At 44.9% G+C, this 18,036-nt stretch overlaps 1 long non-coding RNA gene across 1 annotated transcript; it reads right to left on the minus strand.

Moving 5' to 3' along the window:
• Positions 1–353: 353 nt before the first annotated feature.
• Positions 354–17,787, minus strand: LOC125934167 (uncharacterized). The gene is made up of 4 exons (XR_007461252.1): positions 17,659–17,787; positions 1,962–2,114; positions 1,072–1,108; positions 354–687 (listed from the first exon to the last, which is right to left on the minus strand). It is a non-coding gene; the product is annotated as an uncharacterized LOC125934167 (long non-coding RNA).
• Between the last annotated feature and the right edge of the window lie 249 nt (positions 17,788–18,036).

Consider the following 18,036-nt stretch of genomic DNA (forward strand, 5'->3'; position numbering starts at 1 on the left):
TCCCTGGCCTCTCAGGTTGGAGGCGGAATCGGTGAGTGTGGACCATCACCGGCCCTCTCAGGTCACTTATGACATTCTGTCCCCATAGCTTCGGGCTCAATATTCTGCTGTTCATGGAGTGTGTTCCGCCCGCAGTTCAAAGCCCGCAAGGGGAAAATCAGTGGCTAGGAATCTGGCAGAGAAACTGCAGAGGGCTGGGCCTGGGCCACCTTTGTTGGGTCAATAGACAGGATTCCATGTCTCCCTACTTGTTCTTGTTGTGAAAACCATGTCCCTGGTGCTGGACAAAGTGCGGGGAATATAATTAGAAACGAAATCCACTCCTAACCCCCCAAATCCCCTCCACAAAGGTAGAAGAGAAAGAAAACAGGTTTATTACTGAACAGCGTTAAACCAGAATGTGTGAGCATCACAGGCAACCAGCTGGAGGGGCTGCAAAGACAGAAAGCACCTCTCTTGGGCACCTAAGTGGATAACTCGTTTATGTCAGGTGGGTTCCACGATGTGGAGTCAGGTGAAGTTAGGCGCATCTCCCCCAAAAGGGAAACTGGAAGCTGGGGCGTCACCTTCCTAGATGATCACACACAAAGAGATGCCCCCCGGGTCTTTGAGTTGTAAGACTGGCAAATGGCTTCTGTGGCCATTAAAAGGATTCCTATGCATTTGGAAAGGATGGAGAAAGGAATTCTGAAAGAAAAGTGAGGCAGGGGAGTGTTTTCCCCCACTTCCTTTCAACTGGGAGAATTAAGCCTTTAATTTTTAATTTATATTTGCCCTTACAAAAGTTACCCCTGTGTCAGGAGTCAGGAGTCAGGGTCTAGAGGGACTGGGCTGGAGCCCTGCAGCCAGCGAGCCTGGGGATGGCACCAGGCTTTGGGAGCAGCTCTCATTTCAGGTGAGTTTCTGTCTTCCCTGTGCTGTCTGCGGCCACAGTGAGGGAACCGGGCTCTCCTTTGATGGCTAGAGACACCCTCCCTGGCGAAGGGGGCATTTATAAGGGCTTCTGTCCCCCCTTCCTTCTCCCCCATACAGCCCAACCCCCTCCCCGCCCCCACCCTGTTAGATTCTCACATCTTTATCTCTGATCTTGACGCACAAGATAAGGTTTCTATAATGGAAAAAAAGAGCAAGAACAGTCAGGTGGTGAGTCAGAGCCAATTCAGCCAGCAATTTAAGAAGCCTGCTCTAAAGGCTGACGCTGGGGCTGCAGCTTGTGAAGCGGAGCACAGCGACCCGCCAGAACATCACAATCCTTGCGCGCACATTCCTTCCCCCTCCTTCCAAGGAGTGATCCTCGAACTTGGCCCTCTCTGGAAACGCTGCCCATCCTGCTATTGCTTCCAGGGCTCTGGAGGAGTGGACATCCTGTGGTGTCTGAAACATTCCCTCGGAGGCCCAAGCACCTATGGTGGGTTTCTAGCAAAGCCATCCGAGGTTGAAAAAGATCTCCAGGGACAACTGGGTGGTCAGTGAGTTAAGCATCCGACTCCATTTTGGCTCAGGTCATGATCTCAAGGTCGTGAGATGAGATCCACCATGAGATGAGCGCAGAGCCTGCTTAAGATTCTCCCCAGGGCACTTGGGTGGCTCACTTAATTAAGATCTGATTCTGAGCCCTTGGTTCAGGTCATGATCTCACTGTTCGTGGGTTCGAGCCCCATGTTGGGCTCTGCACTGTGCTTGGGATTCTCTCCCTTTCTCTCTGCTCTTCCCCCACCTCTCTCAAAATAAATAAATAAGCTTAAAAAAAAAAGTAAAACCCAATTAAAAAAAAAATCTCCCCTCTCTCTCTTCCTCCCCTCCCAAACTGGTGCGCACACTCTCTCAAAAAAAAAAAAAAAAAAAAAAAAAAAAAAGAAAAAGTAAAAGAAAAAGATCTTAATTATATCATAAGGTCAAACCGTCTGCCTCCAGAAAGGTCATGACCTGATGTCCTCGGGGCAAATAACTGCTGGTCTTACCTTGAATTAAATGCTGATGTTGCTACAGGTTCCTGCTCATTTGCTTGTTCACCTCATTCGCCTCTTCAACGAAAAAGGATTGATGGCCAGCTTTGTGTTGGGCATTGCTCCGACGGTGTGTGGACAAAGAACAGATTCTGCCTCTGCACGTCCCTACAGAGAGGACAAATGCATCAAGATGTGGGGTCTGAGCCATCCATCCCCCCCGAGAGAAGTGAGCTCTGGCAGTGTCACCTGACATGCGGTCTGAATCCTGTTGTACCTCACCTTGCCACCAAAAACCCAAGTTCGGCTGCCCATCCCTCGAAAGGCCAGTACTCAAGGGGCGCCCAGGTGGTTCAGTGAGTTAAGCATCTGCTTTTGATTTCAGCTCAGGTCATGATCTTATGGTTCCTGAAAGAGAGCCTCTCCATGCTGGGTGTAGAGCCTGCTTAAGATTCTCTCTCTCCCTCTGCCCTTCTCCTGTTTGTGATCATACTCTCTAGAAAGAAAAAAGAAAAGAAAAGAAAAGAAGAGAAGAGAAAAGAAAAGAAAAGAAAAGAAAAGAAAAGGAGAGAGGGAGAGGGAGAGGGAGGGAGGGAGGGAGAAAAGCCAATACTCAAGAGATGAGTTTTGATTGGAAAGGAATAGGAGCTTTATTTAGGAGGCTGACTACCTGGGGAAGGCCAGCTCTTGTCCAAAAACCAACTCCTAGGTTTCTGTCTGGCCCAATAATTTTGTAAAGGAATTTTAGGGCAGTTAATCAGTAAAAGGGGAGCACAGTGGTCTGTCACACTTGATTGCCTGCAGACTCAATGGTGCCAGCTACAGACATTATCGTGGTGCTCTGAGGTTGTGTCCTGGTGCCCTGGGGCGGGGGGGAAGTTGGGTAAGACGGCTGGGTTCTGAGTCTTTCTAGGAAACAATTCATGATCTATACAAAGAAAGGTTTATTTAAGCAATCACGTGGGCTACAGGTGCTTGCTAAAACTTAAAGACTACTGAGTTGGCAGAGGGCCAAGGCGGTGGCTTCAGCTTTCTGGAAAAATGTTCGGCAGGAAGACCAGGAAACCTTTCTTGAAAAATACCTGGTAGCCGATAAGGCTGCAAAGACGCTTAACTGTGGTCTCGGCTTTTGACTAAAATCTGTGATTCAGCTGTGCAGTCAGGTGTGCCCGTGGAAGGTCAAGAAGCCAACTCCTTTGTCTTTTCAGGAACCCACACCTCGAGCACCTAGGTTGCCATGAACTCTGACCAGCATAGTGATGCCAGTAATATAAACCATGCCATTCACCTTTATTGTTATACCTGAATACTTACTTTCAACACGAGTAAACATCGATGTGTAATAAAAACTCTCAGAAACTGTGTTTTAAAGCATGGCACAAGTCTTAGTTTGCAGGATTACTTCAATGAACTTGCATTGCTACCACTGATCAATCTTTATTAAGTTTAGGAGTTAAAGAATAGATAAAGCTTAACCTTTGTCACTTGCCACTGGAGGGGATGGGAAGCTTCATAATCCAGTGACTGTAGAGGACAGTTTTAGGCAACCAACCTGAACAATGGAAGCCTGAGTAAGGCAGAAGGGCCCACAGTGACCCTTACCCCCCGGCTAAATACAAACAGGTCCATTAGGCAACCCACCTCAAAATATCCATACGCCCTAGCTGACCAATGTGCTACTTACACCTAGACACAGGTACCAAAAAAGGAAAATTCTATACATTCCCATACCTGCTCACCTTCCCCCTTAACTATAGCCCCCGACCACTGCCTCTTGGCATAGTCTCTCCCTTGCTACCATGCCCAATGCTCCCTTGCCGTGTATTCAACTTCTATCTCCTTTGTTCTGCCTTGGGTGAATTCTTTCACCGCCGGCACCACCGGCCTCCACCTGATCAGGTCACACCACAGAGCCTGATGTGGAGCTCAAATTCACAAACCCTGAGATCATGACCTGAGCCGAAGTCAGACGCTTGACCAACTGAGCCACCCAGGTGCCCCTGGATATCGATTTTAACAGTTGGTCATTTCCATTCACCCAAAAGAAACATTCAGTGCATCTGTAGTCACAGGGGACACCCTTCAGCTGAATCTACATGGATCTAAATGAGTGATTTATAGGGAAGTCAGAGTGGAGGTGGGTGATGAGTGAAGGCCAATGAAGGCAGAGATGAAAGGTAACCAAAAAGCTGAAGAAGTTGTGAGCTCAAGAGCTTGTGTGGGAGGAGTCTTGCAGGAGGGGGTCATTGACGCCCACTTCCTTCTCAAGGAAGGAACATCTGCATTTCTTTTTTGAGGCCAATACCCCGTTTGGTACAAGCATTTTAGCACCTAGACCCCCATCTTGTCCCCACCCTTTGTCCAGAGGCCTTGGTTTCTCCAAAGCCCGCTCTTGAAAACCGGGGCTTGTAGCTCTGCCCCTGCTGACCATCACCAGATTCCATCTCTCAGAGCCTAACCTGTGACCCCACTGCCTGTCCCATCCAGCACTGACCGCTAACTGTCCAGCACAGGCTGCTTCTGCTCCTGACCTGGCATGAGCTGAAGCCCCATAACAGTGGCACAGCTGCCATATTATTAAGTATAGAAATGTGCTTGATCAGAGCTTTAAGACATAATACACCAGAATTTAAGAAATCTTTAGAATAAACAGGTAAAGGAAGAAAAACATACCATAGGTACAGCATTTTAAAAAATAGGTCCTGTACCAAGCCACATAATAGGTGGCCTTGAAATAATACTGATTATACAATAGGGAGTGAGGACCCCAGGAGGACTCACACCAGGAAAATTGGGGGGGGGGGGTGCAAATGGACCGCTTACTGCTACAATATCTTAGTTCATCATGATTATATGTGTGGGGAGTAGAGGTAAAAAAATGTACCATATAATTAAATGAATTGGAAACTCTTCCATGTCTGTCTTTCCAAAGCATGCTTAATATTTGATTTAAATATTTCTCTTTTTTTTTAAGTTTAATTTATTTATTTTGAGAGAAAGAGATCATGAGCAGGGGAGGGGCAGAGAGAGGGAGAGAGAGAGTCCCAAGCAGGCTCTCAGCCCAGAGCCTGACATGGAGCTCAAACTCACGAACCGTGAGATCATGACCTGAGCCAAAATCAAGAGTTGGTTACTTAACCGACTGTGCCACCCAGATGCCTCTGATTTAAACATTTCTATGCTTATATTTTCCTTTTTTAATTTAAACTTTTTATTCTGAAGAAAAAAAAGCCCTTGGATGTCAGAAAAGTTATAAGATTACAATAGAATATGATAAACTCCATATAACCTTCACCTGAGTTCACGGATCTTAGCCATTTTTACACACTGCTTTCTTGCTCTCATTCTCTGCTCTCCCCAGCCCCTCCTTCTCTCTCACTCACAGTATCTCATAAGAGCAAAGACATTCTCTTACCTAATTATAGTACAATTAGTCCAAGTCAGGGGATACCATAATAATGCTATTCTATTAGCTAACCACTTGTCTAGTAATGTATTTTATAGGCAATTTTTTTCTAAGCCTCTACTCCAGGATTGTACTTTGTACTTTGTATTTAGTTCTCTTGTCCTTCTTTCCTTTAATCAAGACCAGTTCCTCAGGCTTCTTCTTCCTCTTCTTCTTCTTCTTTTTTTCCCTCTTCAATGACATTGACATTTTGTATTAAAGAGTAGAGGCCATTTGCTTTGTACTATGTTCCAGGGAACAATCAAATCAAGCTTTCCTCTTGATTAGAATCAGTTGGTTCATTTTTGGAAGGGCTTCTACATCAGTGATATTGGATCTTTCTCAGTGCATTGCATTAGGGGGCACAGGATGATGTTTGTTCGTCCCGTTACTGGGATCACTCAGTTAAGGTAATCCCCTTCAGATGTCTCCACAGCAAAGTTCCCTTTTTTCCCTTTGCAATTAATAAGTTAACTGCAGGATACACTTTGAGATATGTGAATAGCCTGTAATCCATTGTATTTGTCAGGGTTTTCTGGGGAAATAAAACCAATGATGTGCATGTATATGTATGGAGAGAGAAAGAGGGAGGAAAGATTGATTTTAAGAAGTTGGCTCACACAGTCATGGTAGTTGTTGAGTCCAAAATCTGCAGGATAGGCTGGCAGGCTGGAGACAGAATTCCCACTTCTTTGGGAGACTTCAGTCTTTTTCTTTTACGGCCTTCAAAGGGTTGGATGAGGCCCACCCATATCATGGAGGACAATCTGCTTTACTCAGTCTAGTGATTTCAATGTCAATCTCATCTAAAAAATACCTTTACAGTGACATTCAGACTGGCCTAGCCAAGTTGACATACAATTAACTATCACACTCCTCAAACTTCTATCCAATGGTTTGACCATACATTGATTATTTTAGCTTTAATTGATCATGACCATGATGATTCAAAATGGCAGTGTTCTAACTCTATCATTCCTTCTACATTTGTCAGCCGTTAAAAAAAAAAACCAGGGGGGCACCTGGGTGGCGCAGTCGGTTAAGCGTCCGACTTCAGCCAGGTCACGATCTCGCGGTCCGTGAGTTCGAGCCCCGCGTCAGGCTCTGGGCTGATGGCTCTGGGCTGATGGCTCGGAGCCTGGAGCCTGTTTCCGATTCTGTGTCTCCCTCTCTCTCTGCCCCTCCCCCGTTCATGCTCTGTCTCTCTCTGTCCCAGAAATAAATTAAAAACGTTGAAAAAAAAATTAAAAAAAAAAAACCAGGAAAATGCAGATAAAGCTAAATTCTTCCACTGTTTCCCAGAAGTATGATATATAATTATTATTTTGGTGTAATATCTCATCAATTCCACATAATTTCATTTTGTAAGTAAGTCTTTGCTTCATTTGGAACTTATACCAAGTACATTGTGACATATGGAGCCAACCTGATTTTTTCCCAGATGACTTTATTTTCTTATCACCATTTGTCAAAAGTCCATGTTTTCTCCCAATGATTTGATATGATACCTTTATCAAATTCTAAATTCCCATATAATCTGGCTCCACTTTGATTTTTGTATTCTATTCCGTTTATTTGTCTTTTCATGGCCCATAGTCCCTGTTTAATTATAGGGCTTCCATAATATCTTGTGCTATCTCCTGGAGACAATTGTCTGTGTGTTTCTTGCATTTTTGCACATTTTTTGAGGGGTGCCTGGGAGGCTCAGTTGGTTGAGCATCTGACTTTGGCTCAGGTCATGATCTCATAGCTCATGGGTTCAAGCCCCACATCGGGCTCTGTGCTGGCAGCTCAGAGCCTGGAGCCTGGTCTGGATTCTGTATCCCTCCCTTTCTCTCTGCCCCTTCCCAGCTTGTGCTCTCTCCCTGAAAAATAAAGAAACTTGGGGGGGGGGGCCTGGGCGGCTCAGTCAGTTGGGCGTCTGATTTCTACTCAAGTCACGATCTCACGGCTCATGAGTTTGAGCCCTATGTCTGGCTCTGTGCTGACAGCTCAGAGCCGGGAGCCTGCTTTGGATTCTGTGTCTCCCTCTCCCTCTGCCCCTCCCTCACTTGTGGTCTGTCTGTCTCTCTCTCAAGAATAAACAAACATTAAAAAAATTAAAAAAAAAAACCTTAAAAAAATTTGCACATCCTTTGAGCTGATGATGCCTTTGTTCTGGGCTTCCTTTAAAGGATATGTGTATAACTAACAGTGTTGGAAGACAGAGATCATGTCTCCCGGAAGCAAAGGGCAGGCATGCTCCCGTCTGTTATAAAAGATTTGGGCTCCCTAAGTTCAGAGTTTCTCCCCTGTCAGGCAACCTACATGGCTGTATTCATGTCACCTGTGGAAACTAGGGTTTAGGGAACACATCCAGGAAAATGTTGATAATGCTGACACTTTGCTTTAGCCAGGAATCTTGTATCTTCTATCATATCATGAACCTGTAGGGGGCTAACTTGTTAGCTTGCAGGAAGGTTAAAATCTCTGACCCTCCCTGGTTGTTGACATCACTTCATAGGGGAGTCCTTCCTCAATGCCCCTCTTGATTAGACTTTTCCTGGTGTTCTTACATGCTTATTTGTCCATGTAACCTTTAGAATTAATCTAGTTCTCAAAGTCAATCAATCAGACAAAACCTTGTATTTTATATGGAACATGCTAATTTCACAAATCAATTTCAAGAGAATCTATAACTTCATTGGTGAATGTTCCCTTTTTCTAGGTTCTCATGGCCAAACTTGTAATCCAGGTCTTTAGTAATTTACAGCCGAACTACATGTCTTCTTAAAACCAAATTTTGGATTTTGTTTAAATAAATGAAAAGAAAACCCTATTAAACCTTGGGATGAAAAGCATAGTGGCCAAAACATGGCCTGTCATTAAAATAGAACACACCCCAGGGCTCCTGGGTGGCTCAGTTGGTTGAGTGGCTGACTTTGACTCAGGTCATGATCTCAAGGTTCGTGGTTTCAGCCCCGCATTGGGCTCTGTGCTGACAGCTCGAAGCCCGGACCCTGCTTTAGATTCTGTGTCTTCCTCTCTCTCTGCCCCTCCCCCACTCCCGCTTGCTCTCTCTCTCTCAAAAATAAACATTAAAAAAAAAAAAGAACACACCCCAGGGCTGCCCTGAAGATTAAATGAAGTCATGCACATGGGTCAAGCATGATAAGAAGTCATTAAATGTTAGTGATTGTTATAATTATTTATTTTGGTAGCAGTGATCTTTCATCTCACATGAACAAAAAAAATCCCAGTTCTGACCATTTTCATATGTGTGAATCTCTGTGGTGAGGAAGCTCAAGATCATTTATTTTTTAAGATTTTTATTTTATGTATTCTTTTTTGAGAGAGAGCGAGCATGCACACAAGCGGGGAAGAAGGGCAGGGGGAGAGAGAGAGAACCTGAAGCAGGCTCCGCATTCAGAGTGGATTCTGACTTGGGGCTCGATCCCATGACCCTGGGATCATGACCTGAGCCCAAATCAAGAGTCAGACGCTCAACCAATAGGTCCACCCAGGTGTCCTGAAAGAATTCTTATAATATAGAATTATGATTTATTGGGTGCCAGACATGGATACATGAATTTGACTAACATGGTAATGATCATCTATAAATAAAATCCTCTCCCTCAAGTGTATCTTTTAATTGAAAACATTTTACATTTCTCATGGAGGCCACTATTTCATCATTTTTACAATTTAATGAGGATGAAAGCCCAGCTTATGCAGGAAGAGATAGTAATGGATGGTTTTGTTCTGTATCAGAGCCATTATGATAATTCTGAGTCCTCTGTCCTTGGAAATGTTGGGTTCATAAATTTAAACTGATAGAAGGCACAGCAATCCAGTTTTTACTGGAATTTGGTTATTTGCTTTATTCTAATGTATATTTTTTCAGTTCTCATTATTTCATTTAGATATTAAAAGTCCTGCCTTCTATGCTATAATAAAGTACCTGAATGATTTCCATGATAACATGCTAGCCTAAGTCTGAGATGTGAATGAGTCCTGAGTTGTCAAGAATAAGCTCCTGGCTGGCGGCTGTAGTGACCATTTCCAGGGGCAGGACCAAAACCCAGGAAAAGCCAAGTGGGTCGCTTGGAGCAGCCAGCTGGGGTCTGAAGGAAGCACTGGCTCCCAGCTCCTAAACCACCCCCACCCCATTCTTATGGCTGCTTAAGGGCCATTCCAGCTGGGGAAACCAAGAAGCTAATTACCATCAGCTGGTTGGCAGGGATGAGAAAACCTGATGAACACATTTCTCCAGAAGACACACGGCTTATGAGGAGTTATGGAGACAAACAGGAGAAAGGCGCTAACATCAAAGCCAGCCCTGATGAAAGCTCTGGTTTGAATCTTGTCTATCCCCTCAGTATCCCTCCCCCCCACCTTTTGATAGTTTAGAGAACCAGAAACTGTGGTAATCTGAAGTCTGCATAGACACATGGAAATGTGGCTAACATCCCTTATTGTCATATTCATTGGCTCTCTTTCTTGGACACCTTACTTTTGGGAACAGCTTCAAATGTATGGACTGGTTCTCTAAGAACATTCTAGCTGAAACCACATTTCTTGTTATTTCTTCTTTTTTCCCCAGGGGTATTTTCCACAGGTCCTTCTGGGTCCAGTCCCCACCCCTCTCCATTCTGTTCTCTGACTCAGGAAGCTGGTCTATTGGAACAGCATCAGTGTCTTCCTTGCTCTGGCTTCTGGTGGATTCAGCCAAGGACAGAGAGGTGGCAAAGGAAGTCCAGAAGTCCCCTTTCCAGACTGCCTTGATTGGCTGCATCTCCTACAGCTGAGTGCTCCTTCTGGCTGTCAGTGACAGCTCCCACCTTGCCCCTGAATTCCGGCACTGGTGAGGTCTTTCCTAGGTCCAGTGCTTAATCGTGTCATGTTGGTCCCACCAACTTTACCCACACTGTAGAGACGCTTCTCATTTCCCGTTTGAGCGTGCCATCTGTTTTCTGCTGGGGGCCTGTGCTCATTTCCTAGGACTGCTGTGACAAATATCCACGGCAGAGTGACTTTACACAGCAGAGATTTGTTCCCTTACAATCTGGAGTCTTGGACTCTAAAATCGAGGTGTCGGCTGCCAACAGGGCTGTGCTCTCTTGTGCTCTCTTGGGAGGCCCTAGGGGAGACTCCTCTGGGCACTTCTCTCAGCTTCTGGTGCGGCCAGAAGCCCTTGGCCTGCAGCTGTGTGACTCCAATCTCTGCTCCCTCTTCACAGGGCAGGCTCCTCTCTGTGGGGGAGGGGCAGAGCGAGAGGGAGAGAGAATCCCAAGCAGGCTCCGCGCCATCAGCATGGAGCACAACTCGGGGCTTGAACTCACAAATTGTAGATCACGACCTGAGCCAAAATCAAGAGTCAGACGCTTCACTGACTGAGCCACTCAGGTTCCCCAGTGTGACTTCATCTTAATTTGAGGATATCTGCAAAGACCCTATTTCCAAATAAGGTCACATTCATAGGCACAAGGGGTTAGGATGTCAATATATCTTTTTGGAGGGTACAGCTCAACCCACAACAGGGCCCAATGGATATGGTGTCCCAAGTGGGCTCTTCTCTCCCTCCAGGTTCTCAGGCCCCCCTGGTCTCCTCCATCAGTCCTCCTGCTTGCTTCACTTTCTTCACATTGTTCTCCTACTTGATTTCCCAATGACCTCAAACACTATCCCCCAGAAACTCTTCTTTCTGTCTTGGTAACATTGCCACCACTACAGTTCTGTGTTGTTGTTTTCTTTTTCAAGATTTTATATATATTTGTAAGTAATCTCAATACCCAATGTGGGACTCGAACCCACGGTTCTGAGATCAGCCTACTAACTGAGCCAGCCAGGCGCCCCAGTCACCACTCCAGTTTTAAGGTATTCATTTCCTTTGCCCTATTCTGCTCTGGTCTCCTGGTAGACTCTCCCCACCTCCTAGAACAGAGCCAACTATGCATGGCATTCCCTGTTAACACAGATGGCATGTGACATATGTCCACCCAACCATGAAGGGGTGGAATCTGGGGAAAAGTCTCCTCCTTTGTGCCCCTCTCCCTCTCCCTCCGTTCCTTTCCTTCTCCCCTCACTCCACCCCCATGCATGCACGCTCACATTGACCATGACAAAGGAAGGTCTACTACTGGCATAGCCTTCCTATAACCATGACAGGAGCTGGTTTCCAAATGAGACAAGAATAATGTGGATAGGGGCGCCTGGGTGACTCAGTAGGTTGAGTGTCTGACTCTTGATTTCTGTTCAGGTCCTGATCCCAGGGTCATGGAATCGAGCCCCACATTGGGCTCTGTGCTGAGCATGGAGACTGCTTAAGATTCTCTGTCTGTCTCCCTCTCAAAAAGAGAAAGAGAGAAAGAGAGAGAGAGAGAATAATGTGGACAGGAAACTGAAATAAAATGAAAAGACTTGGCCACTGATGACATCATAGAACAACTGGGTCAATGAGCCCTGAAGGCTGGCTCACCTCAGACTTTGAATCATGTAAGCCTAACCATGCTTATGTGACCTAAGTTGGTTTGGGTTTGGGTTTCTGTTACTTGCAGCTGGGTTGTGTTTTTTTTTTTTTCCTTTCTCTTGTTTCTAAATGACTAAGAAGATAGAACAACAACAACAACAAAAAAAAACCCAAAACAAAATCAGAAAGCAGTTTTCTTGGATACAAGATGGCCAGGTGAGAATTGGAGGCCGTCTGGTTCTCAGTGTCAGGATGTCGATGGGGAATACTTCCTCTCTTCCTAGATCCCTGGGTTTTCAGCCCCATCAGGTCTGTCCCAAGTAGATGCCACAAGCTGGCGTGTGCCTAGAAGTCCCATGGAAGGAGAGCGTGTGGCAAGCTAAACTGTGAGGGTCTGGAAGATGGCTTTGGGGAAAACAGGTCAGGGAACCACACCGGGGGGACAAGGCAGCTTTTCCAAGCATTGTGAACAGACTGTTGGAAAGAGTAGAGACAGAAAGCATATTCAATAAAAAGAAGGCTGCAATTAGGACTTCTGGATAGAGACAGGGACTGAATACAAATATTTATATCTACTCCCTCCTTAAACTCACTAAATGACAGTAAAGATGGTAAAATATATATTTTTAAATGTATAAACTCACAAGAATTGGAGAGAAGACAATATTGACAATTTTGGAAGCCGAACAGCAGATAGATGAATGGTAACTTAGCCGACTTCAGAAAGCAAGATCCAAAGCCAGTAGTAGGGAAGCTACAGAACAACTCAAATTGCATGCGTACACACACACACACGTTTACACATGTACACACACGCACATGCATCTGAGGAATCAGCAGCACCAGCACCTTAGGAAGTTGAGGTGATGATAGGGCAACAGGTAGGAATTTGATCCTTAAGTCCTCCTCCTGCTACACAGCTGGATGCTTCTGTGTGGTGGCGTAGTCTCTGGAGGGGGTAAAACCAAGGGTCACAGGCTCAGGGGACACACGGACCATTGGGTAGAGTACTGGATAACAAACAATGGGGGGCGTAAATGAAGGTTTCCATACTGAATGTAGGCACGTCCTCCTCCTCCCTCCTTCCTGTCATGCTTCCACCCTCTGGTTTGGATCAGCTGAAGGGAAAAAAAAATCTAAAAATGCCACCTTCTGGGTTTCTGCAATAAAATGGCTCATCCAGATTTCCCTATGTGGAGATCACAGTCACATGCATGGAGCTTCCAATCAGCGCTTTAGGGCTCTTCTCTTAAATCCGAGCAGACAGCCAAGAATCAGAAGGTATTTGAGGAAATGTGCCATTTGAGAAACAGGCTAAGAAACAAGCAACTCAGAAAAAACCAACTTGGAGGGAAGGAAGAGACACAATACAGGGGAAGAAGACTTCAAGATACCCAGAGTGGTAGTCTAGAAGTTGGGAGAAGAGCGGCCATCGTGAAATAGAAGCTGGATCTGATCGTGACAAGTCCACTCATTGGAAAGACTCTGGGTTAAAGACATGATGGCAGAAATTGAGGAAAAAATGCATGAGAGAGTTTGGAACATAAACTGAGGATTTCTCAAAAGTAAAACAAAACAAAAAAGTAGGAGAGAAAAAAAAAAACCCTAGAGTCTGGTCAAAGAGGAGGAAAATCTAAATAACAGGAGTTCTAGAGAGAGCAGAGGAAATGGAGAGAAGAGGATTTTAAACAATTTATGAAAATGACCCAGAATCAAAGGACAGGAGTTTCCAGATCAAAAGGGCCCACAGAGCATCCAGCACAACAGATAAAAATAGACCCATACCTGGGAGGGATGGGTTAATTAGGTGATGGGGATTTAGGGGTGCACCTGTCGTGCTGAATCACTATATTGTACACCTGAAAGTAATATAACACTGTGTTAACTGGAATTAAAATTTAAAAGATGGACTCGCAATCCCTATCAACATAACACCAGTGTTCTCCACAGAGCTAGAACAAACAATCCTAAAATTTGTATGGAACCAGAAAAGATCCTGAATAGCCAAAGCAAACCTGAAAAAGAAAACCAAAGCTGGATGCATCACAATCCCAGACTTCAAGATGTATTACAAAGCTGTAATCATCAAGACAGTATGGTACTGGCACAAAAACAGACACTCAGATCAATGGAACAGAACAGAGAACCCAGAAATGGACCCACAAACGTATGGTCAACTAATCTTTGACAAAGCAGGAAAGAATATCCAATGGAATAAAGACAGTTTCTTCAGCAAGCGGTGCTGGGAAAACTGGACAGCGACTTTCAGAAGAATGAGCCTGGACCACTTTCTTACACCATACACAAAAATAAACTCAAAATGGATGAAAGACCTAAATGTAAGACAGGAAGCCATCAAAATCCTAGAGGAGAAAGCAGGCAAAAACCTCTTTGACCTTGGCCGCAGCAACTTCCTACTCAACATATCTCTGGAGGCCAGGGAAACCATAGCAAAAATGAACTATTGGGACCTCATCAAAATAAAAAGCTTCTCACAGCAAAGGAAACAATCAGCAAAACTAAAAGGCAATTGACGGAATGGGAGAAGATATTTGCAAACGACATATCAGATAAAGGATTCGTATTCAAAATCTATAAAGAATTTATCAAACTCAACACCCAAAAACAAATAATCCAGCGAAGAAATGGGAAAAAAGACAACAATAGACACTTCTCCAAAGATGACATCCAGATGGCTAATAGACACGTGAAAAAATGCTCAACACACTCATTATCAGGGAAATACAAATCAGAACCACAATGAGATACCACCTCACACCTGTCAGAATGACTAACATTAACAACTCAGGTAACAACAGATGTTGGTGAGGATGTGGAGGAAAGAGGATCTCTTTTGCACTACTGGTGGGAAGGCAAACTGGTGCAGCCACTCTGGAAAACAGTATGGAGGTTCCTCAAAAAATTAAAAATAGAACTACCCTACGACCCAGCAATTGCACTACTAGGTATTTATCTAAGGGATACAAGTGTGCTGTTTCGAAGGGACACATGCACCCCTATGTTTATAGCAGCACTATCGACAATAGCCAAAGCATGGAAAGAGCCCAAATGTCCATCGATGGATGAATGGATAAAGAAGAGGTGGTATATATACATACAATGGAGTTTTACTCAGCAATCAAAGAGAATGAAATCTTGCCATTTGCAACTATGTGGATGGAACTAGAGGGTATTATGCTAAGCGAAATTAGAGAAAAATAAATATCATATGACTTCACTCGTACGAGGAATTTAAAATACAAAACAGGTGAATATAAGGGAAGGGAAGCAAAAATAATATAAAAACAGGGAGGGGGACAAAACATAAGAGACTTTTAAATATAGAGAACAGAGGGTTGCTGGTGGGGTTGTGGAAAGGGGGATGGGCTACATGGGTAAGGGGCATTAAGGAATCTACTCCTGAAATCATTGTTGCACTATATGCTAACTAACTTGGATGTAAATAAATAAATACCTAAATAGACTCATACAGCACCATGAAATTTCAAATTCCTAGAAGCCAAGAGACAATCCTACAAGCTTCTAGAGAAAATAGTTTTCATAGGAAAGGTCAATAATCAGAATAGCTTGAGCTTTTCTTTTTTTTATTTTTGAGACAGGGAGAGACAGAGCATGAACAGGGGAGGGTCAGGGAGAGGGAGACACAGAATCTGAAACAGGCTCCAGGCTCTGAGCTGTCAGCACAGAACCCGACGCGGGGCTTGAACTCATGGACCGCGAGATCATGACCTGAGCCGAAGTCGGACGCTTAACTGACTGAGGCACCCAGGCGCCCCTAGCTTGAGCTTTTCAATAGTGACACTGAAAAGCTCAGAGACATGGAGATGGTCCCAGAATTCTCATTACCAGGGAAAATGGCTCCCAATTGGAACTCCACACCCAGCCAAATGTGAAGCAAACAGCAGAGTAGAATAAAAAGCTTTCAGACATGTGGGGTGCCCCTGAGTGGCTCAGTTGGTTAAGCATCCAGGTTTTAGTTTCAGCTCAGGTCATAATCTCATGGACATGAAACTGAGCCCCTCATCAGGCTCCGTTCTGACAGTGGGGAGCCTGCTTGGGATTCTCCCTCTCTCTCTCTCTCTGCCCCTCCCTGATGCACACGCACACACACACACATACACACACACCCTCTTTCTCTCTCTCTCAAAATAAATAACTTAAAAAAGGCTTTCAGACAGACATGCAAAACCCTAGAAAAAATTTACCTCACAGTGCCACTTCTTAGGAATCAACCATAGAAAAGTGCCCAACCAAAAAAACAGGAATAAGAGAAAAGAGGCTATGAAATACACGACATGGGAGGTAACAAAGAGGTGACAGCAATTTTAAGACCCTCTAACAAGGATCTTTTTGGCCTACAGATTGGCATCTGTTAAAAAACAAAATTCAACCAAGTGAATTTGCAAATCTAATTGGCTTTATTAAGAGATTCAGAATCAGGCAGCATCCATCCAGCAAGGAGGGGAGGAGCTCCCCAAGGCGGTGTACAAAATGGAAGCAAAGGCAGGCAAAAAGTTATTAGCTCAAGAAATGAAAGAACTGTTTCTGGCAAAGTCAACTTCCTTCAGGGGGTCTTATCGTGCAGATGACCTCATCTTCCTTCAGGGGATGGAGAGGGCCCAGGCACAGATTACCTCACAGGTGCTGACCAGAAAATTCCAGATTAATTGCCTTAAAATTCCACTGCAGAGGTTGAAATTGCAATTAAGTCTTGGTTTGCTGTCCTGAGCGCAAGTGGCTCCATCTTGGGCCTGTGTTTCTCTGGTAACAAATCCTTCAGGAGGTTCCAGAAAAAACCTTTTTAATGTTTATTTATTTATTTTTGAGAGAGAGAGAGAGAGAGAGAGAGAGCGAGTGAGAGCACAAGTGAGAGTGCACGTAGGCGCTCAAGAGCACAGGGCTCCATCCCATGGACCATGAGATCATGACCTAAGCTGAAATCAAGAGTCAGACGCTCAACCAACTGAGCCACCCAGGTGTCCCTAGAAGAAACCTCTTTAAGATGATGAAATTGATAGAACATTTAGTGTATTTGGTGATATTGCGAAGAGATTTACTAAACTGCGGGAGTTTTGGAGGTTGAATTTGTATTTTTCTTTCAGTTTTTATTTTTGAGAGAGCACATGCGGGCACACGCGCACACACGTGCCCGAGTGGAGAGGGGGGCGCTGAGAGAGAAGAGAGGAGATCTGCACTGCCCGTGCAGAGCCCCACGTGGGGCTTGAACTCAGGGACCTGAGGTCATGACCTGAGCCAAAATCAAGAGTCAGTCAGCTGCTGAACAGCCTCAGCCACCCAGGGGGCCCCTGGAGGTTTAATTTGTAAAAATATGTGGAAAAATAAACAAATTTGAAAAGGAATGATTAACGCCAGAGCAAACAAACTGCGATATCATGCCTGGAAGGGACAACGAATCACGGCGTACCGTGTGGCTTCTGCGGAATCACACTGACATGAGCGCAGTAATAGAACAGCGCCTATTAGTCTAACTGAAATCACCACACGGCTCACGCAGCGTGCATTTGTAGCTGCCACGAACGGCAGGGTGTTCGTAAGGAAAAGCTAAATTCTCACTCTCTGCTGTAGGAAGTGAACTCAGCTTAAAACCCAGAAACCCACCAGGAGCTGGCGAAGCCTGCCATTTGGAGGTAAGCAGCGAGGCAGAAGGGTTCAAGGCGGTTGCCCTGGGGAGCGTGAAGCGGCCCGGGCAGGAAAACCAGAGGACTATGATTTTTCCAAACGAATCTTTGCCTTTTTAGACTTTGCAGGTACTGGCTTGATAAAAGGTAAAAACTTACTTTTAAAAATACACTGTACGCGTACAGAGTATTCAGGATGGCGGAGCGGGTTTGGACATTTTCGTCGAGGTGGGTGTAGATGAATTTCACGCACGCAGTCCTCTAGAAGCCGACTGGGGACCCCGGGGGCATTCACCTGTCTCGTAAAAGTTATCTGTCTCGTTATGAGGTAGGAGGAGCCCCGCCCTTCTGCATCCAGTCTTGCCAGACTAGCGATCAAGGGGAACAGTGATGTGAGAGCCGGACTCTGCTTCTCCCACCTCCCTAGGTGAGGTTTTCTATTTCTGCTGCCCAAACCCCCTTGCTTTAGGGCCCACCATTCTTTGGGGTTTGTTTTTTAAGTTTTTGTCATTGCAAGGAGACAGAAATTTCAGAGAC

The sequence above is a fragment of the Panthera uncia genome (assembly GCF_023721935.1).
Source record: "Panthera uncia isolate 11264 chromosome A1 unlocalized genomic scaffold, Puncia_PCG_1.0 HiC_scaffold_16, whole genome shotgun sequence".
Classification (NCBI taxonomy): Eukaryota; Metazoa; Chordata; class Mammalia; order Carnivora; family Felidae; genus Panthera; species Panthera uncia.